Source organism: Serinus canaria, chromosome 1, assembly GCF_022539315.1.
Source record: "Serinus canaria isolate serCan28SL12 chromosome 1, serCan2020, whole genome shotgun sequence".
NCBI lineage: Eukaryota > Metazoa > Chordata > Aves > Passeriformes > Fringillidae > Serinus > Serinus canaria.
In genome coordinates, this window is record NC_066313.1 from 48,080,257 (window position 1) to 48,092,477 (window position 12,221).

General features: G+C 44.3%; 1 protein-coding gene across 1 annotated transcript in view; it reads right to left on the reverse strand.

Moving 5' to 3' along the window:
• STARD13 (StAR related lipid transfer domain containing 13) overlaps positions 1–848 on the reverse strand; it is a 291,026-nt gene extending 290,178 nt beyond the window's left edge. The window contains exon 1 of the mRNA XM_050969845.1: positions 602–848. The gene's annotated coding sequence lies outside the window, so the exon portion shown is untranslated. The remainder of the gene's footprint in view (positions 1–601) is intronic.
• Between the last annotated feature and the right edge of the window lie 11,373 nt (positions 849–12,221).

A 12,221-nucleotide genomic window follows, 5' to 3' on the forward strand; every position in this document is an offset into this window, starting at 1 on the left:
TCATCAGATATCCTGGTTTTGTTTCCTTGCATAAAAAAATCATCTGTGACAGGCTCAGGAGCTGGCTTCAAGGACCAGCCCCCTCAGCAGAGCACACCAATCGGGAGACCCGGGAGCACATGTGGAGTATGTGGAATGCTGCTTGCCTGCACGCCGGTCACGGCCACGGGCAGCATCTGTTCTGGGGGACACGGCTGCCAGACGAGCTCGGTGTCACGGAAACACCGCGCTGGAGGTGCCACAGTCCCCGGCCGTGCCCGGTGTCCCAGCCCAGCCCGGCTCAGCGGCGGGAGCTTTGCGGAGCACCTCAGTGCCGCTGCTCCTGCTGCACCAGCCGTGGGGACACCTGAGCCTGAGGCCAGGCGCTGTGCCTTGCCCCTTCCGACAATTATTCTTTAATGTTTTAATAAAAATGATCTCCTTTATCATTATATTTAATGCCTCTTCACTTTTTCTCTTAGTTGCTATTCTAACCCCATTTAGAGTTTTATGTTTCAAACCCTATCCCTGGAAAACCATGCCTGTGGAAAAGTCCTGGGCATTGAAAGCCCCTCATATCAGGGGGGCTGGCAGTGCTCCTAACCCTTTGGGTCAGCCTCACCTGGGATTTCCTCCCTTTCCTGACGCCGCAGGGCTGTCTGCCCTCAGGCTCCCCGCTCCTCCTGCCTCTGCCACAGCCGCCCGGTTTGTCCTGTGCCAGCTCCCCAGAGGCAGCTCTGCTCTGTGCCTGTCAGCCACAGAGGTCATTTTCTTCTTGCATCTGTGGTGGCACTCTAAGCACGCCGCTCAGGAATAGGATTTAGGGACACAGACCCCCCGCTTCCCTGCTCCCTGCGTGCGCGGCCCCGCCGCGGAGCGGGCTGAGAGGAGTGCGGGTCTGCTAGCGCGGGCTGGGAGCCGGAGCGCTCCGAGCCGAAACTCAGACCCTACATAGGTGAGCGTGATGAACTAACATCTGTAGGTCTGTTTTCACTCCTGCAAGGGCAAGTCGCAGCATGCTGGGAAGGGAAACCTGTAAACACACCGTGCAAAAGCCGTGCCTTTTCCAGCCGAAGCAAGAGACCAGAAGGTCTTCCCCCCTCGCACCTCTCATAACCTCCGTGCTGGCTTTATTAACTCAGAGTAGCAGCTTCACTTGATCAGATAACCTGACTTTTGCATTCAGGGTGCAGGTTAGAGAGGACTGCCTGCAATAAATACTGCTGTCTCTAGTCTGAATAACTTGCTGGTTTAATTACCGTATTTTTGCTTCTAATTTCTAGTTTAGTAGATTAGTAATTCACTAAGGGGTCATTTTACAATGTTTTCCGATGGTGGATTAACCAGGCTGGTTAAAAACCTAGACAAAGCTCCATTTTCCACCCTCAGAAGCCACTTGTTTCTCAGAGGAAAAATTCCCACAGAATGTCACTGAGACAGGACGGACTTCGGCCAGTGAAATAAGTTGCCGCCGGATTCAGGGTGGAATTTCCCATTTCCAGAGGCTAAGGCCAGCACGCCCCAAGCAGGAAATAACTCTCCGTTAGCAAGAGCCAAGAACCTCGGTGGAAGCGCTTTCTTTCATCGGCCGCCGGTGGGGCGGGGAGGAGCCAGGAGGGACCGTCTTTGGCGTGCCGTAGGTCTTTGCAAATCTGCAGCAGGGAGCAAACTCCTTTCCAGCTCCCAGCCGGGAACATTTTGTTCAGAGGTTTCCGAGCTGGGAGCAGCTGGGGCAAGCTGGCCGGAGATTTTCCTGCCTGATCCTGATCCTGGTTCCGCACCCAGGGGTGGTTCCGCAGAGGGGTAGATTTGGGTCAGCCTGCCTGGCTCTCCCTGGGGCTGGGACAAACCTTCCCCCTCTTTTGCTTCTGAAGAAGATGCACTGTCTGGCAGCGCTTCGGAGGGGGACGTGGAGGAAAAAATGTTGAGCCTTGTAAAACGGGTATTTCCACTGTGTCTGAGACCTTGCTGGGGTGATGCAGGGGAGCCTGAGCAGAAACTTTCCTGTACAGCCAGGACAGAGACCTGCTCAGATGCTCACTGACTTCCCACAAGCTTTCAAATGGTCTTGCTTCACTTTTCATTCTTTGGTTCTACACGAAGTCAAACCTCTCCAAGAGAGTTTTGCCACATCCAGACCCATGCCCATGTGACAGTGACTAGTGGGAACGTGAATCTGCCCTGGCACACTGGAGAGCTGCCGGAGCCCTCTGCCTGTGGGTGCCTGCTGTGGCTGCAGAGGGGGTGGCACAGGTGGCCCAAATTTGCACTGGGCCTGGCAAACTCAGCTTGATAGATGGTGTTCAACCTGTAGCCAAGCCAGGTTTGGAAAGCTAAGCATGTACACACATACATGGCTGATATTTAACAAGTCACCTTACCACAGTAGTGGGAGATGGACAGTCCTGACATCTCTTTCAGCCTATTTACTTATCAGCACTTTCTTCCCTGCAGGATAGGTGTACCATCTATTAATTCCCAGCTATATTGCATCTCACTGAACTGTCCTTTTCCTTTACTCCCAGCATTGATTTTTTTTCCTCTCCTTTTAGTCCTGATTATGTCTGACTGTGTCATACCAAATTTCTATCCTTGGGATTTACAGCTTGCAAATTTTCATTGGTTTATTACGTTGCCTCTAGCCACCACTTCACCAAGGTCTGTGTATATTTTTCCTCATGAATCAGTTCCTATTTTTTGCTGTTCTTTCCTGTAGAGTTTGCAGACTTTGTTTGGTTTTAAAAGAAGGTGGAGGGAAGTTTAATTATCTTTTCTTTAAAGAAGGACAATAGCTGGATGAAATTAAATACATATTAAGGAGAGTGTCAGGCAAACTTGCATTTGAGATGGCCAGTTCTAAATTTCATACTTGTGCCCTCTTATTTGCCACATTTCTTTGGATCACTAGCATTTTATGCTACAAACCTTCACACCCCTTTTGTAAAACATACAAAATTCACTGTCCTGGGTGAATTCATTGACTTGCATGAAGCCCCTGGACAGGCAGGTACATGTGTGGGCAAACAGCTGTGTGATTGCAGTCTCAGGATGAGACCTTCAGTGGTACCTAGGAATCCAACCTGCACCATTGCCAGAAAGGTGGGGCTTTCTGCAGCCAAAATGCAGGACCCAGGAGGAGCTTCAGCCCTGCCTGGAACACCAGGTGGCTGCTGGGTCATTGGTCACTGAGAAGGTCACACTGGCTCTGTCTCTGTGTTTCCCCTGCATTACCCCAAGGCAAACAGGCATCTGAGTAAAGAGAAATCTGTTGCAACATGGTGTGAGTACAACAAATCTCTCCAACCTTTGCCACCAGACGCTGCGTGGTTGCCTTTGGCACAAATTGTACTTTCCTCTGCTGAGGATCCCATTGGAATCTCACCGTGCTTACTAAGACTTAGTGGGAGCTGAAGAAAAAAAATAATCTCCAGGGAGTTTAAGTAAGGTTTAATTATTCATGGGAGCAGCAGGGGAATGGTAAAACTCTCCTGGATTTGTGGTGAGCATTGCACCAGACTGCTGTTTTTCAGCCACTCTCTTTTTTTGTATGTTCTTAAGTCCAGACTGTAACTTTAGATTAGTGAAATTTTGCATAGATGATGAAGAATCAGAGGACAATTCAGGGCTGCCCTCCATCTGGTGTATTTTGAGTACTTCAAGGAATTTTGACTCCTCACCGATCCTGGGAAAAAAAGTTAAATCATGCACCTTTTTTATAACTCTCTCCACCAGGGGCTGTTCCCTGTGGACTCTGTCTGCAATGCAGCAACCAGAGAGAACAAGGTCTGTAATTTTAGTTCAGGTATATTTGGGCTTATTTTTATTCATGTGAGCTACAGCAAGCTGTAGCAGGGCCACAGAGGCCACTTCAGCTGCAGTTTTTCCATTAAGGCTGATTTACTACCCAAACGCAAACAAATGCAAGGTAAAAACCAACAAGATAAAGGCAACTAAATAAGTGTTTAACAATGATATCTACTTGTCTTTGCAATAGTTTTCATGGTCTTGTGGTTTAGGCCTGTATTATGGTCCTTTTAATTTCATTAAATGTGTGGCATGTCAGTAGTTTTTTCAGCTCTCAAAATAACTGATAAGCAATGTTTTATCAAAAATCTCACAGCAAGGATTTTTAAATAATACCTGAATTGAATTCAATCCTATCATGTTGCCCTAGAATGATTTCTTAAGAGTGGGAAAATGGGGAAAAACAAATTCCTATCTAAAATTCTTCGTAACTTACACCAAGAAAAGGAAAGAACACCTTCCAGCTGGTCTGATTAGCAGTTAATATGTCATATAATGATATCAGCATAGCAAATATGTTTTATTTTCCCTAGATAATTTTAGATAGCAGTTAACCCAGGTCAGAAATTAATTTTAAAATATAAATATAATTAACTGCTGAACTGCATTTCCCTCCCAGAAAGTAAGGTCAAAGTTCTGGTTTAAAAGACATTTTTTTCCAGTAAAGTTAGTAGTTTTCTGTTGCATAAAAGCAGCACTTTGAGGATGAATCCAAATATTCTAGACTGAACTTCTGAGGGAAACTGTTTCTATGAATCAGCTCAACCAGCTCCCTTCAACAACAGAGCACTTGTAACTGTGACAGCACTGTCCACTTTTCATTAATACGCAGCTATCAGTGTGGTGAGTCACACGATAAAGCATTGAACAACTGTTCTCATAAATACCATTCACCATCTGGTAACTGAATCAAAAGGCTACGTGCCAGTTTTACTTTGGGATAGGAAGGTCTGGTTTAAATTTACACCCATAGTCTCAGGGTGAATAGATATTACCAAAAATGAGCATAGAAAGATGTCATCCCAACCAATTCCCCAAAAGTACAGCTGAGAATGAAAAAAAAAATATTCAGTGGGATATTTTGACATTATACTGCTTGTTCTCATTGCAAGTCAGAATTACAGAACTTGAAATTTTCATTATTCATGTCAAAAGACACCAAACTTTTTTTTAAAATATTCTTAGGGAAGATGTCTGCATTAAGTTTCTTACTAAATAATATTGAAATAAAATGTTCTGATATGCCCAAAAAAACAAAAAAAGTTTTCTTCTGAATTTGCTGGATTGACATAAAATACTTTGCTTCTTAGCAATTCAGTTTGAGACTTCCACTTGCTGACAACATCACCTCATCTCGCAGGAATGCTGGCTCCTGCCACCCTCCCATCACTCAGGCTGGACACTGATTAGGTCACACAAGAAGGCCTGGAAGTCCCCTGATGCAGCTCATTCAGTGACAAAGCATGGGAGACTTAACAAGAGGAAGCTTTGGACATTATCACTGCATTGGCAATCACTGCACAGTTGGAATTCAATTTCTATAAAACTCAAGATAACTCAGACTGCTGAGGTTTATTGTCCTGACATAGAAATTAAGGGCATTTTGGTCAGAAAGGACTTGAATGCTTATGAGATGTATTAATTAGTCTAATGAAATGTACTTGTCAGAACACACTTCTGCTCTGTTACCCATACATTTTTCAGTTTCCATTTCTCAGAAATAAACCAATTATTATCTAACCCCTTTCACTGAAGCTGCCTCCAGTCAATTATAGAGTGTGAACTTTAACTGGCTGCACTCCAGAGGTTATAGTGGGAGGGAAGGAACTGTGGAGGTGATGGAGAGACTGAACGTGACTCGAATATCCCATGGGGAGCTGGAGGTGAAGATGTATTATAGTGTGTGGGCCCAAAGGAGCAGATATACAAGAGGTAAGCAGGAACAAATCAATATGTAGAGTATAAAAATAAAATCCTACCAAATGATGCATATCTCCTTTTCTCAAGTGAATGTTAAAAAAAAACTATCCCTAGGTTTCCCTGGGCACAGTTTCAGAGCAAGGGATACAAACTCCAAGGGGAGGGAAGCCACCTGTGTGCAAGTTACTCTCCCTCTCTGGGGTAATTGTGCCCCTCAAAGACCAAGCATTGCCTTTCTGAACACCAGCTTCACAAGGTACTTCACAGACATGTCTAAAAGCCTTCCACACTGCCCATACAGAAATGTTGGCCCTCAGAGGCTGGCACCATCAGCTTTGACCAATCTTGCAAAATGCTGGCAAAAGTTTTAAAAAGGGATACTGAAGTACTGAAAATTCTCAATGAGCCCTGCAAAGAAATACAAGATTGAAACAACTTCCCTCCAATTGTGACCAACTCTCCATTGCTGGTAAAAAGGTCTTTCTGTAATTTTAAAACTGCAGGTACCAACACTCTTGTGTGTATTTCCTGCACTGTTTTTGATGGTTGTGCCATTCTGGTTCACTAAAGCAGCTATCTACATTCTGGCTTCTTTGAGACTGGTGGCTATAGCAGTAAGAATTCGTACAATGTCTAGGAGATCATCATGTGCAACTGTGAACAAGAAGGACAGCCCTTTCATTCTCAAATAATTTTTGCACAGGGTAAAGCTCTCAGAAATGGAAGTGGGAGAAGATTCAGAAGAGAAAGATGCCCTGATTCTTCCCAGTCTAAGCACAGTAATTATATTGAAAGCAGACGTGAGAGAAAGTGACTGGCAGGAGTATCTACCAAAACAGGGCCCCAGCCTGTGTGGGATACATATTTCAGCACCTCTGGAGGGCTCATACCATTATTCTTTATATGCTATGATATAAAGAATATCATTAAGAATATCATTATTATTCATTAAGCCATTTAATGTAGTGTTCCTGCTTCTTAGAGCACCAGCTTATTTATCTAGCATCAACATTCTGGAAATGAATTGTTTTTAAAGAAATCACTAGAACCAATTTAGTTTATGAAGTTTTGTTTCCATTCCTTGATCATCTCATCTCCACTCCATGATCATCTCTGTCTTAAAGCAAATTATTCACATCAAGTGAGGCAGTTCCCTGTCATGCCTCCACACACCAATTCTGGCACAACAGAACAGCTCTGGCCCTTCAAACTCCCCCCTAAATTTTCCCAGGGATAGACTTTTGGCTGGGTGCTCAGGTTTCTTGAACTTACAGAGCAGGAGTAGAGCTGTGGTCTGAAGTTTCATCACTTAGTCCTGGGTTGCAGCCTGTGTGCTCCCTGAGAAGCAAAGCCCCCAGCTACATATCTTTGTTCTTAGAGCTGAACTTCTGTTGCTGTCAGAATCAAACAGAATTCAGAATTCTCGAATCTGTCTGTACCATTAAGATCTCCTTGTTCTACGAGTATATTAAAAACTCCGAATGTGCCAGATCAGGCTCAGTTTCACCACCAGTGTGCATATTGTGAGAAACACGTGTCCTTGCCATGCTCTGGGCAGAGCTGAACTACTTCTGCCTTTGATCCAAGCAATAGAAGGGAAAGTGAATGCCTTAGGAGCATGCCAGCCATAGGTTCATGCATTATGCTTGCCAAGATTGTATGGCTTCCTGCTTTTGGCACAAAATTGTGGCATGCTTTTCTCCTTTTGGCAGGTGGACACATCTTGGCAATGGCACATTTCAGGCTTGTGTGTGCTTGTAACGTGCTTGGAAACTGACACCCCAAATGACTCCAGCAGGAATAATGATGCTTTTTTTTTTTCAGAGGAGCATTCTTAGGAGCATGTCATAAGCTCACAGAAAAAATGAATGCGAGGGACCTCTGGGATTCACCCTGCAGCTCTATAGCCAGCACTTGGTCAGGTCAGCCATGCTTTTTCTAACTGAGCTTTCAGGACCCATTTCAAGGATAAAGATTCCACCACCACTCTCATTAGGCTCTCAAACTGTTTCCCAAACTCCACCCTGAACCTCTCAGAACACAGTCAGGGCCATTGCCTCTTCTGCAACTGGGCATCTTCCATTCCAAGAAATCTTTGATTCTGCAATCTCTATAATACCCATTGGCATAGCTGTGGGTTGTGATTTCGTTACCTCATGGTGTCCTTTTCACCTTGGACACCTCAGCATCTCCTTCACCTAATGGGCTTTAGGCCCAAAGCTGGACATCTTCCAGATGGGCTGGTGCCAAGCAGAGGGGATAGTAACAGTCCTTGCCATGCTGGCTTTGGTCCCAGCAATGGAGCTGAGGAAGCAGTCTTCTTCCTCTGGGATGGAAGCTCAGGCTGGATCATATTTAACCTGTCACCTTGCTCCTTATCTTCTTTCCAATGGGGTCAGCTTGACTCAGGCAGTTCTGGTGCAGGGGTTATTCTGCCACACACAGGGCTTTGCCCTTTTCCTTGCAGAAGGGAACATGGAATGACCTCTCAAGGCTCTCAAGGTTCTCAAGATCAGGTTGAACTGAAGCACAGGAGTTGAGTACCAGCTTTTTTACTTCAACTCCAACCCGTGTATTGTCTAGTTTTCTGTTAGTCATTTAAGAGAAAATTTTCAGTATTTAACCTGTAATGCTAACCACAGACCTCAACTAGAATTATGTAGGCTTCATGCCTCTGTAAAAGTGGCAAAACTGAGCTATTTTATCCTAGAAACATAGAGTATTTCAGGTTGGAAGGGACCTTTAAAAGTCATCATGTCTCTGAAATGAGCAGGGACATCTTCAACTAGATCAGGTTGCTCAGAGCTTGATCCAGCCTGGCCTTGAATATTTCAGGAATCCGAAGGATTTACATTCAAGAAGAGAAACAGAAGAAAATACACAGAGAAGAAAGTACATGAGGTAGGCTTTTTTAGTATTACGCATTCAGGGACAGTCAAGATCATAGAATCATAGAATCACAGAATCACAGAATCACAGAATCACAGAATCATAGAATCATAGAATTGTAGAATCGTAGAATGGCTTGGGTTGGAAAGGGCCTTAAAGATCACATAGTTCCGCCCTCACTGCCATAGGCAGAGTCACCAGATTGCTCAAAGTCCCTTCCAACATGGCCTTGAATACTCCATCCACAACTTCTCTGGGCAACCTCTTCCAGTGCCTTACGACCCTCATAATAAAGAATTTCTTCTTATCATCTAATCTAAACCTACTCTCTTTCAGCTTGAAGCCATTCTGCATCATCCTGTAAGAAGTTTCTCTTCATCTTTCTTGTAAGCTCCCTTCAGATGCTGGAAAATCACAATTAAGTCACTCCAAAGTCTTCTCTTTCCAGGCTGAACAATCCCAATTCTCTCAGCCTTTCCTCATAGGAGAGGTGCTCCACTTCTCTAATTATCTTGGTGGCCTCCTCAGGACTTGCTCCAACAGGTCAATTCTTCCTAAGCAGGGGCCCCTAGAGCTGGATGCAGCGCTGCAAAGTGGAGTAGGGGAGGCAGAATCCCCTCCCTCACCCTGCTGGCCACACTTCTTTTGGTGCACCCCAGGACATGATTGGCATTCTGGGATGGATGCAGTCCCACACTTTGCTGGCTCACATCCAGCCCCTCACTCCCCAGCACCCCCAAGTCCTTCTTGGCAGGGCTGCTCTGCATCTGTTCATCCCTAGCCTGTGTTGGTACCAGGGGTTGCCCCAGCCCAGGTGCAGCACTTTGCATTTGGTCTTGTTGAGCCTCATGAGGTTCCCATGGGCCACTTCTCCAGCTCATCCAGGTCCCTCTGGATGGCATCCCATCCCTCAGGTTGTCAATGCACTAGTCAGCTTGGTACCATCTGCAAATCAGCTGAAGGGACACTCGGGTAATTTGAGCGTTCTTGTGCATGTTTATATGCTTAATGCTGTGGCTTTTTTTAAAATTAATTATAACCCTATCCTGAAGTGTGGCAGGATGCATTAAAATTCCTGATACATTATTTGAACTTTACAATCACATTGAACCACTTTACTGGCAATATACACTCAAATTTTGTTTCAGCTCTATTTTCAGTATTATTACTTCTGGCTGCTTTAGTCAGTATAGTAGCATTTATAGAATCCAATAGATTGTAAAATAGAATTGACCTTGTCATTAACATTGTCTATCCTAGCCAGTAGGGAACATATTGTTCATAGCTCTTTCCTCACATAAGATCACAGAAGATACAAGCAATTTTTCCTTTAGCTAGAGAGAACATTACAAGAGAAGATGGCAAACACTGTCACATTGATGTTAAAATCATACTGTGGTGGTCATAAGAATAAGAATTTCTGTTGGATGAGAGAGAGAAAAGCTGCCTTGTTCTTAACATACCTCTTTCTGTTTTCCAGAATGCTGCAGCAAGCTCAAACTCTCTCTGTATTTCTTTGCAGCAAAGTTGTCAGTAATGGCTTCTGCAGAAAATTTCAGCTGTAGAAGACCTTGTACCAAGCTTGTACAAGTCAGCACTATATTTATTTTCCATGCATATGAATTACTGGTGCATGCAGTGGTGACAACAGCACTTCAACATGTGCCTCACTTCAACAAAGTGATACTGAAATACTCAAGAAATATTTAAAAGTTGGGCACACAGAATTTGTTATAAAATACAGAGTAGTAAAAGGATCACTCAACATGAAAAAGAGAGAAAATTTTCAAAAAAACCCCCAGAAGTAACAAGCATGAGGTTTCTATATTCCAGTATGTAGCTTGAAACTGAAGCCCTTATTAGAGTACAGTTTGGAGCTCTCAGCACTGTGTTTTCTCTTGTACAGAATAATACCTGTCAGGCACAGCCTATTACTTGTAGTAAGGAGGATGTACAAAGACGGGGTGCTCAGAGAAATGCAGAGTGAGAGATGTTCAGCTCTCACTCAGGTACACCATGAGCAACAATCACAGCAGCCTGCTCCGTAATCCAATTGCTCTTGTTAACTACAAGATTGCTGCATCCTCCAGTCTCCTGAAGTAGCCTCCTGCCAACTCATTATAATATTACCCGTCTGTTAGATTTGTAGAAAAAGGAGATGTTCCATCATCTTTAAACACAGTGCCAGAGCCACTGTCCATGTTTAATCCCTCTCTTGCTCGCTGAAATATTACCTTGCCATGATTTCTAGAGTCCTGGTACGAGGCCTGTATATCCAGAAGTAAAGAACATTTGAGGTATCACAAATTCTTTAATGTGACATCCTTATAGCCAAGAAGTCCTTGGAGAAAAGACAATGGATAAGTGCAAATGGATGATGTAAAATACAGAGTCCAGCTTGGGTAAAAAAGATGCATATTCTGTTTTAAATGGGATGCATCACACCAGTTTGTGACAAGGATGAAGTATTTCATTTAGGTGAGGAGTGGTGAGCTCAGCTTTGAAACAGGATGGAAAGAGATAGCTAAATCCTTAGTCTATAGAAAACATCTTCTGAGTCTACTTCTTTTCCCACTGGAGAATTACAAACATGAAGGAAGCATTCAGCCCAGATTTTATGACATTTGCTCAAGAGAATGTCTTTTGATGAGGCACCAAGAGGAGATCTCACTGTATCCAACAGATTCCAATCCTGTGAGTGTGCAGCATTTAACCTTTTCTTACACAGGGAAGCACATCCCTGGAGATGCTGTTCTCACCAGGACACTCTTCTGGTATAAGCAGGCATGCAACCACCAGCAGTGCTGCTCAGCTTCCTTTGTAGCAGAAGGTTAAGACAGCCTCAGGCACCTCAAGTTTTGGCCACTGAATAATTTGCCATAAGTACAAGAGCACCACCTTGTGATCCCTGAAAGCCAGCATGCCATCTGGAGGAGGAGGAGGATGGCAGCAGTGGGCTCCTGCCACCCCCAAGTCTCCTCTGTCCCCAGGACAGCCATCCCCATGCAAACCTGGATGCACTCCTGCTTCATTGCTTACTGCCTTAGCAATGTGAAAGAGCACAGAGACAAATGTAGAACAACTTACCACAGATATTTGATCTGGGAGAAGATGTGGTCCTGCTAACATTTCCTGCTGTGCATGTCTGGGAGAAGAACAACTTCCAGTGCAAGCAGTGTTATACATCCACCCAAAAGGATGTGTCAGTAGCAGTAATAAATCACCTGGCTGCAGCTGCAGCCACCAACCAAATGCCCATACAGCACAACAGGATGCAAGATTTATTAAATTGGACTGCTGTAAGCCAGGCAAAATCCTAGGCTGTGGCAACAGATTTATTTCTTTGGGTGCTAACACTGGTTAGACAGTACAGTCTTGCTCTGCACAGATGCTCAACCTTTATATTTTGCTCTGTCTTTAATAGGACCATTAAAATGGCCAGCCCCGAGTTACAGTTCCAGCTCTTAATGAAAAGACTGTGCTTCAGACAAAAAAGAAAGCTATTTTCCAGTTTTTAGAAATCAGCACATTCACTCAGAGATGCCTTTCGTGTTATAGCTAACTTTCCATTGCTGTGGGGAATTTTAAAAAAGTTTGTACAACCTGAAGATGCTTGTCTGGCAAATAAG